The following is a 19038-nucleotide window of genomic DNA, read 5'->3' as shown; positions in this document are numbered from 1 at the left end:
CGGCTGACGTCACTCCTGTTCCGACGTCGGGGGTCCTCGTGGAATATACTCCAGTTCCTGTTCCGCGCCGGAGGGTCCCGGCTGACGTCACTGCTGTTCCGACGTCGGGGATCCTCGCAGCGTCTCCTTCAGTTCCTGTCCCGCGCCGGAGGGTCCCGGCTGACGTTACTCCTGTTCCGACTTCGGGGGTCCTCGCGGAATATACTCCAGTTCCTGTTCCGCGCCGGAGGGTCCCGGCTGACGTCACTGCTGTTCCGACGTCGGGGATCCTCGCAGCGTCTCCTTCAGTTCCTGTCCCGCGCCCCGGAGGGTCCCGGCTGATGTCACTCCTGTTCCGACGTCGGGGATCCTCGCAGCGTCTCCTTCAGTTCCTGTCCCGCGCCGGAGGGTCCCGACTGACGTCACTTCTGTTCCGACATCGGGGATCCTCGCAGAGTATACTCCAGTTCCTGTTCCGCGCCGGAGAATCCCGGCTGACGTCACTCCTGTTCCGACGTCGGGGATCCTCGCAGCGTCTCCTTCAGTTCCTGTCCCGAGCCGGAGGGTCCCGACTGACGTCACTCCTGTTCCGACGTCAGGGATCCTCGCAGCGTCTCCTCCAGTCCCTGTCCCGCGCCGGAGAATCCCGGCTGACATCACTCCTGTTCCGACGTCGGGGGTCCTCGCAGTGCTTCTTCAAGTTCCTGTTCTGCGCCCGGAGGGTCCCGGCTGACGTTACTCCTGTTCCGACGTCGGGGGTCCTCGCGGAATATACTCCAGTTCCTGTTCCGCGCCGGAGGGTCCCGGCTGACGTCACTGCTGTTCCGACGTCGGGGATCCTCACAGCGTCTCCTTCAGTTCCTGTCCCGCGCCCCGGAGGGTCCCGGCTGATGTCACTCCTGTTCCGACGTCGGGGATCCTCGCAGCGTCTCCTTCAGTTCCTGTCCCGCGCCGGAGGGTCCCGACTGACGTCCCGACTGACGTCACTTCTGTTCCGACATCGGGGATCCTCGCAGAGTATACTCCAGTTCCTGTTCCGCGCCGGAGAATCCCGGCTGACGTCACTCCTGTTCCGACGTCGGGGATCCTCGCAGCGTCTCCTTCAGTTCCTGTCCCGAGCCGGAGGGTCCCGACTGACGTCACTCCTGTTCCGACGTCAGGGATCCTCGCAGCGTCTCCTCCAGTCCCTGTCCCGCGCCGGAGAATCCCGGCTGACGTCACTCCTGTTCCGACGTCGGGGGTCCTCGCAGTGCTTCTTCAAGTTCCTGTTCTGCGCCCGGAGGGTCCCGGCTGACGTTACTCCTGTTCCGACGTCGGGGGTCCTCGCGGAATATACTCCAGTTCCTGTTCCGCGCCGGAGGGTCCCGGCTGACGTCACTGCTGTTCCGACGTCGGGGATCCTCGCAGCGTCTCCTTCAGTTCCTGTCCCGCGCCGGAGGGTCCCGGCTGACGTCACTCCTGTTCCGACGTCGGGGGTCCTCGCAGTGCTTCTTCAAGTTCCTGTTCTGCGCCGGACGGTCCCGGCAGACGCCACTCCTGTTCCGGCGTCGGGGGTCCCGGCAGCTGCGACTCTGGTTCCTGCCCCACGTCCAGGGCTGAGGTCTGCGCCCCTTCATGTTTCGGGACAGCTGCAGAAGCGGCGGTCATCTCCTGAGCTCCCGTGCTCCATCCCTGACCGGCCTCCGGGTCGTCCTCCTGAGCCCCTGTACTCTGTTCCTGATCGGCCAAGGTGCCGTCCTCCTGAGCCCCTGTACTCTGTCCCTGAGCGGCCAAGGTGCCGTCCTCCTGAGCCCCTGTACTCTGTTCCTGATCGGCCAAGGTGCCGTCCTCCTGAGCCCCTGTACTCTGTTCCTGTTCGGCCAAGGTGCCGTCCTCCTGAGCCCCTGTACTCTGTTCCTGATCGGCCAAGGTGCCGTCCTCCTGAGCCCCTGTACTCTGCCCCTGACCGGCCTCCGCGCCGCCCGCCCGAGCCCCGGTGCTCTGTCCAGGAATCCCTCCTCCGGATCCCCCCTCCTCCCTCCCGTCTAAGTGCGAGTTTTGGGCCGTCTAGAATTCGGCCCTTGAGGGGGGGGTACTGTCAGGGTTTAATATTTTCCAGTGCTTAGTTTCCACCATTTCCAAGGTGTTTTCAGTTATTTAGTATCTCCTCCTGTTTCATGTTTTCACACTCCGTGTTCTGTTTCGTGTTTTATTTTGTAGTCTCTGTTGCTTGTGTGTTCTTTCTTCACTTCCTGTCTGTGATTGTCTGCACCAGTCCTCATGTGTTACACCTGTGTCAAATTGCCCCTGCCTTTCCTGTGTGTCTGTATTTAAGCCTCAGTTCTTCCCTTTGTCCTTGTCGGATCGTCGTCGTATGTGTTCTCGTGTATACCTGTCCTGTCCTCCTGTCCGGATCTCCTGCCCTGCTATCCCTGTACTTCTGTATCCCGTGTCTCCTGAGCCTCTGCACCCCCCCCCCGTGTAAGCTTCCTGTATTTTCTCCCTTTGTGCTCCCAGTTTGGTTTGTTAAAGATTCGTTTTGATTAAAATTATACCTTTTTTAAGTTTAAACTCTGCGTCTGGGTCCAACTGCCCCCCCACACCGTGACACCTTGGCTGTCTCTAGTTTATTTTGGGCACATATGGGAATGTCTCCAGCACAGCCCTGTTGATCAGAGGGGGGGAAATCCTATGACATGGTCACACAGCATTTTATAGTGTCAGAAACACCTTCTGTGGACACATCAAGACCACCAATATTTGGCATCTACAGGTCCCACTATCTACACCATAGGCCTTCTTCCTCTGTGGGCATGGGGTCACAGTACCCACAGGAACACCACCAGTTTCCAAAGTTCCGCAGCCGTGCAGCAGCTCATTGTCCCTCCTCTGCTGGTTGCCTCTCTCTTTCTCGTCTTCGTCCATATACGCTGACTCAAACAAGTGTGGATGACCATCAGCATCATTGACATTGTCTAAATCAGAAAAAGCCACAATAGTTCCCCTCATAGCAAAATCCAAACTCCTCTCTCCAACTCTCTTACTCTCACTCATGTTTCCACCTCCATCTTCCTGCAACAACTTAAGTCTTGTGAGGCTTGAGAGTGAGAATTCCTGTTAAGTGAGACATGTGTAATGTTGACACACTCTTAACAAAGTGTGTGTGCGTGCGTGCACATTTATCCAGAGTCTATACTATTGTGTCTGTGACATTAAGTGTAGTTGTCTTTTCCTGTTTTAGTACTTGTCGTCAAGACAATAAGGACAGCGTGGGGCTCTGCTTTATTTTAATGAATTGAAGGTATGGCATAATGATTTTTATGTTTGTAAATGTTTTGAAACATTTTGATAAACTTGTTTAATAATTGTGTGACCTAATATGACATGTTTGTTTCATAGGGCTGCCTTCAGGCAGAATATTTACGGTCACAGTTTTTTCCCACATTTAGATTTCATTTAGATTATTTGGCCTTGTTTAGAATTAGTTTTTTTCTGATTAATTGGTTTGATTTCTGTTTTCTTTGTTTTATTTTATTTTGTTCTATGGGCAATGTGCAATATGGTTGACGGGTACTGTGTGTAACCCAGTTACAATGAAGGGTTAAAATGTACATCAAGGATCACGCCTCGATAGGTAGAGTGAGATCAGTCACTCAGAAGTGATAGTTTGATCATGTCCCGCCTCCAGCTTAACGTGATTAGCAGATTCAGCAGGTAGTGAGAGTTTCAGCCATTCAGAGTTGATAGTTTAGTTATGTCCCGCCTCCAGCTCAACATGATTGACAGATCACTCCGCACCTGCATGACCGATGGTGTGTGTGTGAGAGAAAGAAAGAACGTGCTCATGTGGGAGCGATCAGAGTAGGGAGTGGAGTTGAGACAAGTCACTGGAAGTTTGTTAAAGTTGGTGGAGACAGAGGGTGTCTGGAGCGGAACGGCCAGAACCCGGAGGGTCCCGGTTCTTTTCATTGATCTCGGTAAGCTAATAATCTGAAGCTAATGTAGCATGGTGTGTACACATGCTAGGAGTCGGCATGTGTATTGCCTATTGTAGAGATGCTATGGAGAAATGCATAGTTGTTCAATTCAGACAGTGAATTATAGCAGTAAGTGCTTGGTAACAACAATGCTTTTGAAATAGTAACACTTTTACATGCAATTTAGCTGATACTGTAGTAACTCTTTTATTTTCTAGTTACACATTTTTCCATGTTATAAAGGCAGTGTTAACTGGTTAGTGGTATACGCTGATAGAAGATATTCAAATATTATATTGATGTTCATTATTATTGTACTGTTATTTTTGAAGATGTACTCTCACAAGAGAGAGGGCATTACAGAGCCATAGGTAACACCTGTGTTATCATAATTTGTCCTAATACTAGATCAAGGTGATACTTAATACTTTTGTCATAATGGTTCTATTAAGAAGTCATGATTAATCAGTATTATGTGTTGATGTAGGCTGGTTATGATTCATATATTGATATTGAGACTTGAACTTGAATTAGAGTGTAATGCAAGGCCTGAACATATCATTAAGCAGTGTTTCCCCTACCATTATATTAGGGGTCATTGGAAGGTCAAGTTAATTTTTTTCACAAGTCATTTAAGGTTACCTTTCCTATAAAACAGGTCTATAGCTTGCTCTTTTATTAAACAAACTAAATGGCCTTATGTTATTTATCTTATTTACACGACGGCATGTCATTTCTGTCTCTACATGGTCGCGCGTTTAGATTTCTCCTCTGCTCTCTGTATCGCGCACGGCGGAGTTCCATCCCGATGCGTCAACCCAGTCTCATCAGAAAACGTACACCACCTACGTTGGTCCACTTGGAAAAACGTAGTATTCTCACAATTTGGCCTCTCAGATTGTGAGATACCTACGTTTTTGTCTGCCCATTGTTTTGCATTGGCCTGTGCCCACGTCACGTGACTCTCAAGATCCCGTCTGCGAAAACGAAAACATGACGGACATTCCTTGTATTTTCAGATAAAAATGTCATTTTATAATATAGTTTGGGCATTAAAATACATTCTGACACCATTTCTAGCGAGAATATGCTCTTTGCTTCCACAATCTTCAGCCAGTTCATGCTTACGATCTATATTTTATTAGTTATCACGATATTTTTCAGATCTCGCCAGAAAAATCGTAGTAATGTAACGTTTTTTATCGTTGCTATGGTGGTTGCTGTGAACGCTGCCATGCCGTAAACCACGTCGTAGCGTGCTGTTTGAATCATCGTCCGTGCGTTGCGTCGTTCAGTGAGCGTGAACGTTATTCACGTTATTTGATATTAATATTTGATGATAGATTACACCTCTAATTCGAAGGATCTAAGAAGTCCCCGCAACTACATTCATACCGAGGCGGGCCCGAGTGCGCATGCGTGAGCGGACCTGTCGTGTGACTGTCTTAAATAAAGTTTTTTTTAACTTTCCGGTCCATTTAACACAAAGCTACGTCATAAACATGGAGCGCTTGGAAGACGACGATGTTATAATCCTTCTGTCAGGTAAGTAGTTTATTTTGTTTTGTTTTTAAATATTGTAACGATCTGGGTTTACGGTCCGAGTGCTGACACAGCGAATGTGGAGTCTGTCGATACAGACAATGGATGCTATTCATTTGCTAATATTCTATTGTTTGTACTCAGGCTACGGCCCATTGTAGCCTGTGTTACCTGGGATGTGAATACATGGTTGGTGAGACCAGTTCCAGACGCTTAGCTCATCATTGTGGGACGCTACAATATAAATATAAACATAAACAGATAATGTAATGGTATAAGGAAACTAACAGAAACCACGAATCAGCCCATAAAATAGTTTTACATGATACGGTGTAGGGTGCAGGGTGAAAGGCCCATTGTGGGGCCTTCACTATACATTCATTCTAAGTTTTGAGAGCTTCCCTATTTTTGGAGTGTGATAGTTTGATTTCGTCTTTCAAATTAAGGATGGTTATGATTGAACTTTGATTTAGTGAATGCTTAGATTAACAAGGGATGTATTTGTCTACCATTACTCCACAATATCAGATCAATTTGGTTTAATTTATAGTATGCAATATGACAATAATGTTTTCAAAACAAGATGTTCGGGCGTTGCGATACATTTTAAGTAACAATTGGTATGTTCTGTTTTTTAATCAAGGAGGATCCAAGTGAAGCTACAGGAGTTTCAGCAACGTCAAAAACTGGACCGAACAGTTTGTTTGCTTGATGAGGAACAGGAAGGGGCAGCCTCTCCCAAAGAGAAGGAGACCTGGAGAGAAACAGAAGCCGGGTTTAAGCCACTGCCACCATCCACATACATCGAGGAAGATGAGGGAGAGAAATTCTCCTACCATTAAAGAGGTACTTTTAAGTTACATACCACAAACACCATTTTATATAATATACTAAATATAATTTTTTTATTAAATCCCCAAAGTACGCTGGTGAAATATAAGTTAATATCACACTGAAAGAATACCTCCGCTGACTAACGTTGATGTTACTGGAATTTAGTACATCAAATTATTTTTCCCTTGCTTCCTAGAATGGTTGATTTTTGACCAAGCATGCTTCCCTGCTGTGATTGTTCAACTGGGAAAACAACTTTTTACACAGGAAGGCAAGTAAATTTGATTGGAAGGAATCTAAATGTTTTTTGGGGGAAAAAATGTATGCAGTAATGTCATTTAAGATTGCTTGTGCATTGAAATAATTGCTTTTTGTCTTTGAATTTCAGGGCGATACACTCAAAGACTTTTTCAGTGGACATTGCTGATCTAGTTGAAAGTGGGTACTGGCCAGCAACAGTCAATTTTAAAAGCTTGTATGCAGTGGATTGGTTCACTAAATATGAGGATCTCAAGATTGCGGCTCTGGGAATGTCACGGCAAGCTTTTGTTAGCATGCCTGAACATCGCACAAAAGTCTTAGGTCGGTGAGTATAAAATGGAACTAATTACCCACTGCTTGCAATATGTTTCCCATATATTTACTATAATATAGTGTTGGATTTTTGTCTTTTTCTAGCAGATTAAGATATATGGGGATACCATGCAGAATGCATTACTGGAATAGACCTATGCCAAATTTGAAGTTGAGAGGCTGTCTCAGGTGCAGCATTCAGTGCCCTGCGTGCACACCCTCCATGTTGGCTTTTGCAGTGGATGGGATCCGTAAACTATACGGCTTTAAGAGCCAACCAGGGTAAAAAATTTAGAGTGCCATAAACAGTACATTTGTAAATATGTATATATTTTTATATGTTTGAGACTTGATTGATTTTTTGTTGTTCTGGCCAAGGATTCTGAGGTGTCTTCCTTGGTTGACTACATCCATGAGACGACAAAACACGTAAAGTTATATTACATTGTCCCTTATTTTACGACGCAACGTTTTCTTGTACCCTACCAATTTTATTTATGAATAATGATGTTTGGAAAGTAGAAAACAAAAACCCCACCACCTTCTGAATTTATCCTTCTCCTACGCACCTGTCGCCTGTCTCACGAAATAGATGTGCAAAGTTTTCCTCTGTTATGTATAATGATGACCCCATCAAACATCATGTTAGCAATATTTACACCTTTTTAATTTATACTGTTTATTTCTGTCTACATGTGTGAATTTGCCTTCATTAGTTTTAGAAAAGAGCGATGTATCGGTCAGTGGGCGGCAGCACGAGACTCACTAGTCTGTAAGTAGACGAAGGCGTTGAGGTTGCTGTCGGCCATTGTTTTTTTTTGCTTAAGGGACTGAATATGTTCCGTGCAGAAATATTTGCACTTCCCTTATATCTACAAAAACTGCTTGCTTCACAGACTGCAGTTTTGTTTTGCTCCGAGTGGTGTGCAAATACTAGCCGTATCTGCAAAGGGTTGTGCAGCATTAACATTTTGAAAGATTTTGTTTTGACAGACTGTGCAAAGGACCTTGAGAACATCACCACTCTACAGGAAGACACAGTCAGTAATGGGTGTCAGATGTTCAGCAGTGGACGACAGGTACTGTGGAAAAATGTATGTCATTGTTGCACAATGTCCTTGACTCTGTTTACACAAGGTCTACACAAAAAGGTTTGATTGTAAACTGATATTGGCACTAATTCATTTTATTCTCCTCTTCACAAGGACCAACCAATCAAAATGACTTACAGAACGCCATTGAGGACTCTATTTGAGCATTAAGCAGCAAAGATTTCAGCTGTATCGTCAGGCTGGTGAGACAACAAGATGCCAACTTTAATGCCAATTTCTTTGTGTAACATACTGTGACAAAATGTATTGATTACTATTTGTAGATTGTAAAAATAGCTAACCCATTTATAAAAAAAACTAAACTAGAATTACCGCACTGCGGTTGTATGACTCCGCTAACCAGTGCAGTTTCTGTGTACATATCTCTACATACTTTTTCTCATATAAATGTCACTGTAACCTCGACAACTGAAACCGTAAGATGAGGTCATTGTGGCCTTGACCTTTTGACTTTAAGGCAAATAGTCAGATGGACAACCCGAAAACATACAGTTATGCCTCCGGCAACTGGCTATTGCAGAGGCATTAAAATGTTAGTGTTTGGTTTCATATTCTAGATGGCAATAAGCAGAGACATCAACTCAGGAAAAAGATTTCTGTAGAAAAGAAAGCCTTGTATGTGTGTATATATACATACACACAAACGCACTATTAAAACGTTTTGTTTTTTATCATATATTCTCAGGCAGTACTGAGGCATTTACGGAGACGGGACATGAGGGTCTACTCTGCGTGCTCAAGAGAAGATTGCACAAAGTTCAAGCTCAGCAGGCTGCAGTGGGTCCGACATATTCTGGAACGCCAACAATGTCTTTGGATGACTCCTCCTCTGAAGAGGAAAACATGGAGAGTTACTTCTTCGCTGCTCAAGAACTGCGAGTGCTGTGATTAGGTAAATGTGTGAATAACTCTGTTGCTGCACTGCTACTGTTGCTACTCCCTGGCAGCCTTAGGAAGGCCTTAGCTTTGTGTTGGGTAGCTGTTAGCTTTAGCATAGCAATCATCAGAGGGAACCATCTTCAGAATTTAACACTATGGTTTGTTTGTGTCCTTCAGTTCTTCTCAAGTGAAGCTGTACCACTGTGCTCCAGCTCCACACTCCCTCCTGCAGCCTCCGCTCCTGATGCTAACCTCCTGTCTCCATCACACCAAGCAGCAAACCTGGAGTGACAGAACTTTCTCCATAGCTGCCCCCTCCCTCTGAAACCCCCTCTCCCAAACACTATTTTTGTATTTTTTTGCATGAGAATTGTTGATCATATCATTTCCAGCAACTGCCTTAATGTAATTTTAGTGCATAATAAATGACATTGATCATAACATATTGGGATTTCCTTGCACTTCTACACCATGTTATTGGCAGATAAGATGCTGATTGAGTTAAAGCAGTGAATGCTCTGCTTTAAGCAAAATAAACACAAAAGGATCAAATGGATTTGAAGTAGAATGGGCACATTACATTCTGTAGAGAGTACCTCAGCTACTGAAGTCAGAAAATTACTTTCTTTATCTGAGGTTTCAGTCATTTATAGTCACAGCAAAGCACACAGGTCTGGTTGTCTAAGTGGCGCCCATATCATATTGTTTAAGATGTGTAACATCAAGCTTGTGTATCAGTGCTAAATACATCCAGTCATAAGTCAGAGTCCACCCTCTGGTTTACACTAAAATTAGGTGACCCAGATGTTTCACAATGCAATCTGATTAGATCATATGAGAAACATTCTTAACATCAAAGAAATTAACACAGCAGTACAGCAATAGATGTTTCACTTTAAATCAGTAGCTGGTAAGCGGTAATGAGGCAGGGGTTTCTATCAGAAATCATTTCTGGGACATTACTTTAAAAGATCTCCAGTATAAGCAAATATGTTCTAAAATTGGTTTACATCCAAGTGTGAGGCTGTCCCACCACTTGGAGTTAAGATATATACTCCAGGTATGAACAGTCAAAACCTCAAATCACACCCAGTACGGTATGGTTCAGGTGACAGTAGGTGGAAGGTGAAGGTCATTTCCATGAGCTCAAGAGAAACAATGTGACGTCTTAGTAGTTCATATTTGGGTCCTCTTAAAACATGCACCCACTAGGTACTCTATACTGTAATCCTGAAAACCAGGGACCATGCTGCATTGGGGTCTAGGGGAAGGGAGTAGCAATGTTAAAAATCAAAGGGAAGACTGATATGAAAAGTGTTTCACAAGGAAAATTAGGTCTACACTTGCCCAAATTGAATGCAGATATATGTATCAAGTCAGATGGATACCATAGATTTATACAGGGTCAATGTCATTGGTAGTGAAAGTAGAAAATGAATACACTAAGATACATACAGTATGAACACATAAAAAATGTTCAGAAGTATTCAAAATATATCATGCAGAAGAGTATTGGTGTAAGTATATGAACATAATATATATGGACACAAGTATAAATATTGTTGTGAGAGAATACATAAGTAGTCCAGAGAGTATGTACACAGTGTGTGTGGGGGAGGGGTGGCTGCAAGTTAGGGATGGTGGTGGTGGTGGGGGGGGCCTGTGGGATGACGAAGTCATCACCCGCCCTACTCTCCCTCTGATTGGCTAGTAATCCTGATTGGCGCCAGAGCTATGTATTGGTGTTTAGGAATGAGGACCGTCAGAGTTAGGGTCAGGGGTTAGCCAATCAGAACCAGAGTAGGGGGCGGGCATTGTCATCATCGCGGGAATCCTGACACTCTCCACAACAGCTGATGCTCCTGGACAGGTATGGGACGAGCAATTATGAATTTTAATATTTCAGTATTGAAAAGTATTAGGCATTTGTTAATAATTACCATGGAGCAGAGTTTATATTGGTTCCTAACGTTTCAGTTTGGTGTGAAATGTTAGGAATGTATAGTATAGTGTAGTGTGTATGTGTATACTAACTTGAATGTGAAATCTCAACATATAGCTCAGTCTACTGCAAAAGTCATAAACACCACATTTAAAGCATAGATCAAATTAAGTTGTATGGATGTATTTTATTTATATGTATTGAAAATAATGAATATGCTATATGCACCACAAAACATTACTCTGATATTAATGTGTTTTTGTTCCATTGAGGTTGGAGTAACCAGCATCCCTCCACTCACCAACCCTCCATCATCCCTGCCAACCAGCCACCCATCAGCCAACTGGCCGCTTGTCCTCTCAAACAACCCTCCACCAGTCCTGACATGCAAGCCTCCCAGTGCCATGTTGAATCAGGGTATGTTGTGACATTTTTAGAAAACAAACACAATAATGTATTTTAACTATGGTGTTACACCAAGTAATAATACACACATGTAGGTCAGAGTAACTACCTTTGAAATCTTCCTAAAGATGACTGATGTTTGTGAACTTTGTTCTACAATTGTCATGACACTACATCACATTATGTAATGGGAAATTGTTTTGTTTGCTAGAGTTGTGATATGTGGTAATACATTGGAGATATATCATATAAGATCTATAATTATTTACATATATATATATATATATTATCTGAGTGTGTGAATGGATATGATCCCTAAAACTGAGCTCATCATTCATGTTTACTCTTTAGATTTTTATCTTTTCACATATTTTTAGTGGATTTGGACTCACAAACATATGTCGTATGGCGACTAAGTGAGAAAAGTGAGCAGCGGAGTCTGTGTTTGTGCGCCGTTACCTTTCCCTCAGATTCTGGGACTATATTAAAGAAGCTGTGCAATTCTTTTATATAATCATCCATTTATAGACATCAATTTGGCCCGGGACAAGCGGTGATTACTAACAATTTTTTAAGGAGGCAGTACGAAATTTGACAGAGCCGGCGCACAATGAACTGAATATCTTTAATTTATTATCTAGGGCAGCAGGGCTCCATCTAATTGGCCAAATATATTGACATGCAGAGCGTGAATACATGGCACATTGAACACCATTTATCGCAGTCCAAGCAGTCTTTTGTGATATGTACATCGCCCATGTTGATATTGCGATGACCGTAATTTTTAGATATCTTGTACAGCCCTAGTGTCTATGATTTAAAACCCATAAGCATGATCTGTTTTTTTCCCTGTTCTAAAGCCAAATAAGGTTTGCTGCCATCTAGTGGTTATTTCTTTCCAACCAGCTGAATAGTTAATGGGTTTGAAGTCATCAGCGGATAATGAGATGAAATGTTGCTGGTCAACGTAATCATGTTATTTTTGCTGATGATAAAGCCAAGGGGAATCATGTAAAGTTAAAATTGCACAGGAAGGAACCCTGTGGAACCCCAAACACTATTGTTTTTTGTTGGAGTGGAAGTCGACTGTTAATCGATTAGTTGTTGCAGCCCTAGATTGACCCACCCAGTTTTTTTAGCATTTCCAGTAGGTTCCCATGATCTCCATGATGCATGTGCTAAATGCATAGCTCTGGTAGGAGTATTAGGATGTTCACTGACAATTGATTATCAAATTGTGCAACAATGCTAATATTAAAATATATGAGGTCAGATTGAGAGTAAGTGTACTCTTGTTTTGCTCTTTCAGAAGCAACCATTCAATCACTGGAGGAGAGAAGTATTACCCGGTGAAGAAGGTACTGAAAAGCAAAAGGTTGAAGGTTTTATTTGTTGTAATTTGAGGTCAAAAAAATGTAGTTGTAATATACAAAAAAATGTTGTACTACAGAGATACTAACTGGATTACAATCACCACAACTTCAAACTGTAAAGTCATCTGACCATAGGTTTGCTTTAATGGTAAACATGTTTTAATGTGTTTCAGGGGAACGTAATGGAACTGGTGGAGCGGGAAGCCCTGTTCCATGTGGTATGTACAATGTCTCTTAATTGGATTTGATTGTCCTAAAATTACTTAATGTTTACTGCAATATTACAATTAAGAAATTAGTATTATATATCGTTAGTTTTTCTTATATAACATTATGCATTTCTTTACTTTTATGTAAATTGTTGCTGCTATGTGGTGCTATTTATTTATTTTAAAAATATTTTTAAAAGACAAGTATAAACTATTGTCTTGACAATTGACTCTTACAATAATCAGGTCATTTACGCTAATCAGCTTACTGTGTGTTAAATGCGTATGGCATTTATAGCTCGCTGTGTCTCGTTGCCCTTCTTCCTTGTCAAGTTTTGAATTCCATTCAATGCTAATGTAAAAAAAATTCTTGGTTAATTACAGTGGGAAGACGTGGCGCTTGCAGTGTGTGCCAAAGGAGAACACCGGGAGTTGACATACATACACACAACATGAATATACACAAAACGCATACACACACACACAAATGTGACATAAAAGGTTCAATGTTAAGTGTTTATTTTCAAGAAGTTTTGTTAATATTACTTATATATATATATATATATGTGTATATATATATATATATAGATATACATCTATCTATATCTATAGATAGATATAGATAGATGTATTACAACAGAGCATGTCAATATATATACAGTATATATACTGTATATACAATATATACTGTATATACAGTATATATTAATAATGTAATATTACTATTATTTGTATTTGTTTAATTCAAAAGACTATCTTGCTGTTTCTTTAGCTTACTGTTAATTTATATTTTAGGAATGTAGTCAAATTTGTTTTGTATGTATGGTACCTACATTAATTAAAAACCCTTCAAACCCCAACGCCTTGTGTGAACTGCTAAAAACCATTTGCTGCTGGAATTGTTTGCTGAATTTTATATATAAATTATATAATTGATATATTGCCTTATACAGTATGTCTATCATCTCTATACAGTAATACAAAATAAAAAAATTAAAATTCAAGTAGACAGCAGATTTGTTTTTATTCATCGAGCACATGAAGATTAACAGTATGTACAAACAACTCTTTACATAGCAGAAATACAAATACAAAGTTATAAGAAAAAAGTAAAGATAAAAAATATATTAATGATATACGAAAAATAATCTTAATGTTCATCATCAGTCCATATCAAATTTATCAATACACAATAGGCATATATACTGTAAAAATGTGCACCTCGCTATACTAAGCCGTCCAAGATGACAGGTCCGCTCACGCATGCCGCACTCGGGTCCGCCTCGGTATGAATGTAGTTGCGGGGGACTTCTTAGATCCTTCGAATTAGAGGTGTAATCTATCATCAAATATTAATATCAAAGAACGTGAATACGTTCACGCTCACTGAACGACGCAACGCACGGACGATGATTCAAACAGCACGCTACGATGTGGTTTACGGCATGGCAGCGTTCACAGCAACCACCATAGCAACGATAAAAACGTTACATTACTACGATTTTTCTGGCGAGATCTGAAAAATATTCGTGATAACTAATAAAATATAGATCGTAAGCATGAACTGGCTGAAGATTGTGGAAGCAAAGAGCATATTTCTCGCTAGAAATGGTGTCAGAATGTATTTTAATGCCCAAACTATATTATAAAATGACATTTTTATCTGAAAATACAAGGAATGTCCGCCATGTTTTCGTTTTCGCAGACGGGATCTTGAGAGTCACGTGACGTGGGCACAGGCCAATGCAAAACAATGGGCAGACAAAAACGTAGTATTCTCACAATCTGAGAGGCCAAATTGTGAGAATACTACGTTTTTCCAAGTGGACCAACGTAGGTGGTGTACGTTTTCTGATGAGACTGGGTCAACCCAGTCTCATCAGACACGTGCTCGCACACACACACACTGACACGTGCGCGCACACACAGGTGAGCACACTCCCACCAGCAGACAGAGAGCATCCATCGGAAAACATGTCGCATCAACCACCTCAAAAGCAGATAAAAATCCCACCCAGGGTGGTGAGATGGGTTAGGGTTAGGGGACTGCTGTCATTAAAAGAAACACATGAACATCATGATTCCTTTAAGTTTTTGTGTCCGTGTCCGCTGCCCCCCCAAGCTGTAAACCTAGGGGAAACACTGTTAAGTGTTATACAGTATGTTTAACTTAATGTTATGTGAGTGTTATGCTTTAGTATGATTGTTGTGAATCATAAAGATCAAACAAACTCTTAAATTCCTGTTGCAAAAACAGGTCAGGTCTTATGGATAGAGTGAGAACAACTTGAAGATCCTTTCGTATTGATGGCGAGCCTCCCAACGTGATTCCATCTGGAAGAAGAGATCCATTGAATATTCCCTGTGGTAGTAGGGTGGTGCTAGACCACCCGGACTGCGACATACACTATAAAGGTGCACACTCTTTAAGGAATCGTCACAGGAACAGTCACTGTCATTAACCAGTGGAGTGACAAAACACTCAAGACTGATCACAGGAAACAGACTTTAAAGACGACTGACTTAAAAACGACTGATTTATTTTAAACGGCCCAATTTTATTTTCATACAAATGTTTTTCCAAATGCTTGTGAATTATCACCTGCCACTTTAAGTTAGTAAAGTTACACTTTGCATTTAATTGTTTGTGTATTGTGTGTACTTTATGGTTATTACAGTCTATGTCCCTCAGCTCCTCATCGACCTAGTAGATCGTAACCTGGCCACAAGTGGGTTACATGTGCAATCCTGGTTTAATGGCTTGAATATTGGTGAGTTATTGGCTCCGTAAACTAGAGGCCCTCTTCTGTCATTTCATTGTATAATATCGCTTGCAGTGATAATCCACTGGTGCAATCACACCAGTGTTGGGATTCTTAAGGGGGCTGTGCTTGTTTTATTCATGATAATTTAGCTTTGTTAAATTGGGTCTGGAGCCTTTAACTTCTCTCTTTTTAATCTGTTATTTATATCAAGTATAGACCAGTACTCCATACTTTGCACATGATCCTGTGCTGTTTGATCAGTCTTTTTAAATCATTTGTACGAATTGAATAAATTGTCTATTTCTGGAATCATCAGCCTCCCGTTTATTCTGGATATATGTGGTGAACCCGATTGGCATTCAACTGTCACCCCAAACTTTTGACCACTACATGAATAATAATTTGAGCCTTTTATTGGGGAAGAAAAACACCTTTAGTGCATATTTCCTGGACTGTTACAGTTGCCCCATACAATTGCATCGTAGCCACTGGTCCCATGTCCTGGCTGCCAGCAGAAACGATCTACTGTTCCATTCATTTAAACACAGGGATCAGGTTAAAAATACGTGAATTCACCTAAAAAGTAGAACTTTAAGGTTAGTCGTAAGATGTGACTTGTGGTTAGGTAAAGATTAGGATAAGGCATGAATTGTTCATGGTTAAGGTTAGCTATCAGGTTTTGGGTCGGCTTTCTACAAACAATGTAAGTCAATGGAAAGTCCCAAAAAAAGATTTTGTGAGCTCTTCAGGACTTTTCCCAGTATAAACACTGACCGCACCAGTAAACCTCATAGGGACCGAAAACCCGGTCAAGATAAGGCAAAACTTCATTTCAGAGGTCTGTGGAAAGTCCTAGCAAAGATAGCTGCGCAAACAAGTGTGTGTGCGTGTGTGTGTCACATGTAGGGCTGAACGATTTGGGAAAATAATCTAATTGCGATTTTTCCCCCCCAATATTGCGATTGCGATTAATATGCGATTTTTTTTATTTATCCTCTTTTTTTTTTTTCCCAACAAAACGTAATGATGATTTAAATATGACCAACACATCGTCCATTCATTAAGCCGTGCAGCCAGCACCATATTTGACCGCGTTGTCCGTCGTGATGCAGACGTGTTTCTCTCATGGAGATCCCAGCTGGCAAGCCCTCTCTTAGGCCGGCTGCAATATTTTCCCCTGTGTGGTCGTCTGGGAAGTACGCAGCTTGTAGGCAGCAAGCTTTGAGGTTGAAATCTTCATCAATAAAATGGACTGTAAGACTCTGGTAAGGCTCGATGTGCAAAAAACTCCACCGTTTTAAGCTCCGCGGCGACTTTCTCTTTGCACTTTTTGTACAGCTCCGGTATGGCAGTCTGACTGAAAGTATGTACGGGAGGGTATACTGTAACCGTTTATCAAGCGTATTTATCAATGCCGTGAAACCCAGGCTTGGTCACCGTGCTGGAGAGGCACCATATCTTTAGCTATGAACTCGGTTATCGCCCAGTGATTTCCCCGTGCCGTTTTGAATTGCGGTCATATGGAGTGGACACTATCAAACATTTCGGTCAGTGATCCTGTCTTGAGGTATTTGGCTTGTCTGGCGCACTGGTGCTCGGCATTTTGGCCATACAACTGTCGTACATGGTTTTATGGTATTTTTTAAGTGCTGGAACAAGTTTGTAGTGTTACCCCGTGAAGTAGCAACGGTAGCATGGCATGCTCTGCACAACACCTGACACTACGCAGCATCATCTTTTTTAAGCCAAAATATTCCACACCACCGACGTGCTGTTCCTCTTCGTGACTAAAGTCTCAGTTGTGTCAGTTTCTGACTGTTCCGTTGAGCCAGAGGCCATTGTAACAGGTTAAAGGGCAGCATGAAATGTTGATGCGCCCAGTGCCCTACTCTCTTTCGCACGTTGTAATCACGCACGTTGCGGTTAGAAATCGCGTTTTATCATATGGCGATTTTATCGCAAATGCAATTAATCGTTCAGCCCTAGTCACATGTACACATGTTCAGTATGGTAATGGCCCCGCTGACCTGCTGTCAAACCACAGAACCGCTGCTTCTCGCTCACAGGCACTTTTTTTTTGGTATGCCAAATTTGCACACAGCGGTGGCGCAGGACAGGTTTACATCCACTGCGTAACTTTTTCTTTCCTTTGACATTACTGACATTAACAAGTTTAACTCTTACACCACTGTCACACTTGCTGGCATTGTTGTTGGACATGGCGGCGGCGGCCTTCGCTGCAGAAAAGTTACGAGCTGTTTTCTGTGAACCGAGCGGAAATTAACCCGGACTGCTCCAAAGCCTGGACCCGAGTGAGAAACGGTGGTCATCCTGCGCCCCGCCCCCTCTGTGCCAGCAAGCCATGCTATTGGGCTCTAAGCCTGTCAATCAAAAGGTTGATCTAAAAGCCGCGCCCCTGCACACATTGGCCATCACCATGAGTTGCATAAAGATCAGAGCAGGAAGCTAAACTGTGACCTTCAACCAGAGCAGTCAGCAACTGTTATTTTAGCCCACACCAGCTCAGGAGCATGTTAAAGGTTTAGTGTTTACAATTTAGTGACATCTAGTGGTGGAGTTTCATGTTGCAGCTGAATACCCCTCATCTCACCCTCCCCTTCCATCATGAGAGAGAACCTGTGGCTGCCTTCAGTTGTCATAAAAACTCAAAATGTGTTTGTCCAGTTTGGACGACTGTAAAAACATTACTAGGATTTTTCTATAATCAATTTCTGCCAATGGATCCCTTTCACCTAAATTTTATTCACTAAACCTTTAAATAAAAAGTGTTAAATGTGAGGGTGAATTCAGGATGAACTCTTCCATAAATCAGTGTGTTGTTAAACCGCTTTCAGATCTACTGATCTCAAGAGATCCTCCAGACATTCAAATGTCTGAGTGAAAGTTTCTCAGCCCCCCAAGTTAAAAGTCTGTAGAATGTCCCAATGAGCGAATGTGAGAAAACAGATCCTCCGCAGGATTCACCACGAGCGAGTGGGTGTGTTGATATTTCTAACATGCAACAGATGCAAAAATTAAAACAAACAAAGAAAACAAATATATCACGATGAAAAAGCAGTGGCATACACGTAGAAGTGGCAACAAAGATGTCAAGAGGGCCAATACCTGTGTCGAAGTGCTGTAAACAAAAACACTTGATCCCCGCAATGAAATTAATACATTAGGTCCTGCCTCCGCCTGCTGCACCACCCCTCACCTGAACGCTCCAGATTTCTGTGATGTTATGAATGCGTCTGAGTGGAGAATCTTCTTCTGCATTGTGCATGTGTATAAGGCAAACTCAGGAAAAAGTTGGTACGAAATTCTCCTGACATCCTCTGGAGGTCATATCTGAGGCACTCATACCATCAGAATAGAACAAAGGAAGGCAGGGGTGAGTGAAACCTCAATATTTGGTTGGGAGATGACCACATCAGGATCACTAATATCAATCATGTAATCTGGATTT

At 42.5% G+C, this 19038-nt stretch overlaps 1 protein-coding gene and 1 long non-coding RNA gene across 5 annotated transcripts in view; one reads left to right on the top strand and one right to left on the bottom strand.

Annotated features, from left to right (window-relative positions):
* LOC117769190 (uromodulin) overlaps positions 1 to 19038 on the bottom strand; it is a 90134-nt gene that overhangs the window by 23557 nt on the left and 47539 nt on the right. The window lies entirely within an intron of this gene.
* Positions 6230 to 9192, top strand: LOC117769380. 3 transcript variants are annotated; one of them, XR_004615205.1, is made up of 3 exons: positions 6230 to 6323; positions 8682 to 8888; positions 9053 to 9192. It is a non-coding gene; the product is annotated as an uncharacterized LOC117769380 (long non-coding RNA). The 3 variants fall into 3 exon arrangements; XR_004615202.1 differs by lacking the exon at positions 6230 to 6323 and adding an exon at positions 7927 to 7963; XR_004615207.1 differs by lacking the exon at positions 6230 to 6323 and adding an exon at positions 7951 to 7978.

This window comes from Hippoglossus hippoglossus, chromosome 1 (genome assembly GCF_009819705.1).
Source record: "Hippoglossus hippoglossus isolate fHipHip1 chromosome 1, fHipHip1.pri, whole genome shotgun sequence".
In the NCBI taxonomy this organism is placed as follows: Eukaryota; Metazoa; Chordata; class Actinopteri; order Pleuronectiformes; family Pleuronectidae; genus Hippoglossus; species Hippoglossus hippoglossus.
This window is presented reverse-complemented; position numbering and strand designations above follow the sequence as displayed.